Source organism: Triticum aestivum, chromosome 7B (genome assembly GCF_018294505.1).
Source record: "Triticum aestivum cultivar Chinese Spring chromosome 7B, IWGSC CS RefSeq v2.1, whole genome shotgun sequence".
Lineage (NCBI taxonomy): Eukaryota > Viridiplantae > Streptophyta > Magnoliopsida > Poales > Poaceae > Triticum > Triticum aestivum.
This window is the reverse complement of record NC_057813.1, coordinates 191272223-191274228: the sequence shown is the minus strand read 5'-3', so window position 1 is coordinate 191274228 and position 2006 is coordinate 191272223.

Sequence of the window (2006 nt, the reverse complement as noted above, 5' to 3'; positions counted from 1 at the left end):
GAATAGAGGCCTGGCGTACCGCAGAATGGAGGAAACGGACCTCCTATGTTCGGAACGGGATCCTGTTGATCGGGAGGGGTCTGGCGTACCGCAAAACGGAGGAAACGGACCTCCTATGGTCGAAATGGGGGTCATGTTGATCACGAGAGGTGTGGCGTCCCGCAAAATGGGGGAAAAGGACCTCCTAAGGTCGAAACGGGGGTCCTGTTGATCGGGAAGGGTGTGGCGTACCGCAAAACGGACGGAACGGACTTGTGTTGGAGCGCTACGGTCGAAACGGGGGTCTTGTTCATCAGGAGGGGTGTGGCGTACCGCAAAACGGGACTCCACGGGATACTGTTCATCTCCACCGTCGACCTCCTCCAGCCTCCACAGGCTACCGTTGAGGGAGTCCTGGATAAGGGGGTATCCGAACTGCCGGACTATATACTTTGGCCGGACTGTTGGACTATGAAGATACAAGATAGAAGACTTCGTCCCGTGTCCGGATGGGACTCTCCTTGGCGTGGAAGGCAAGCTTGGCGATTCGAATGTAGATCTCCTTCTCTATAAACCGACTCTGTGTAACCCTAGCCCCCTCCAGTGTCTATATAAACCGGAGCGTTTAGTCCGTAGGACTAATCATCATTATCATCAACAATCATACCATTGGCTAGCTTCTTGGGTTTAGCCTCTCTGATCTTGTGGTAGATCAATTCTTGTAATACTCATATCATCAATATCAATCAAGCAGGAAGTAGGGTATTACCTCCATCGAGAGGGCCCAAACCTGGGTAAACATCGTGTCCCTGGCCTCCTGTTACCATTAGCCTTAGACACACAGTTCGGGACCCCCTACCCGAGATCCGCCGGTTTTGACATCGACATTGGTGCTTTCATTGAGAGTTCCTCTGTGTCGTCACTGCAAGGTTAGATGGCTTCTCCGACCTTCAACCACGCTGTCCTGGGCTTTTCTCCCGGGACAGATCTTCGTGTTCGGCGGCTTCGCACTGCGTGCCAATTCGCTTGGCTATCTGGAGCAGATCGATAGCTACGCCCCCGGCCATCAGGTCAGGTTTGAAAACCTAAATTACACCGCCGACATCCGCGGAGACTTGATCTTCGACAGATTCGGGCTCTTGTCAGGAGCGCCGAACAATCACGACGTGCATGACCTAGACCGGCAGTCGGATAGTATTCGGAACATCGCACCTGCTACCGCTCCGGACTTCGCTCCAGGGCGGGTCGTGCCTTCCAAGGACGGGTGAATGGACCCCGCCCCGGAGGCCGCACACTCCTCAACATTGGAGCCGAACACAGGCTCCTCTCCTAAAGGGATCTGTGTCTCTGGATCCCTGGACTCATCTCCGGCCATGTGTTCCAGACCGCGCGTATCCATGCCCATTGAATCTAACTGGGCTCCAGTCATGGAGTTCACCACCGCGGATACCTTTCAGCACTCACCCTTCGGAGACATGCTAGATTCTTTAAGGTCTCTCTCTTTGTTCGGAGACTCCCGGCCGAGCTATGTTTGGCTCGAGTGGGAAGCTGGCGACGAAGAAATTCGTTTCCCAGCCACCACCCACTTAATAGCCACGGTCGATGACTTGACCGACGTGCTTAACTTCGACTCCGAAGACATCGACGATATAGACGACGATGCAGGAGAAGAACAGGAACTACCGCTGGCAATGAGGCAATGGAAGATAACCCCTCGGGGAAGAAAGCAAAACACGGGCATCATCGGCGCCGCTCCAGGACTCGCCACAACAATACCGGCACTGGAGAAGATAATCTAGATGGTGCCAAAGGGGAATACAATCCTAATCAACCCACCATCGAGCAAGCTGAACAGGAACACGAGCTTGCTAGCCCAGACGAACAGGCGACGGACGGACACCTGGAGGACGATAACTATATGCCTCCCTCCGAAGTCGAGGTGATCCTCGGTGATGATGAATTCGGCATGCCAGAGGATCCCATAGAGCAGGAGCGCTTCAAGCGCAGGCTTATAGCCATTGCAAGAA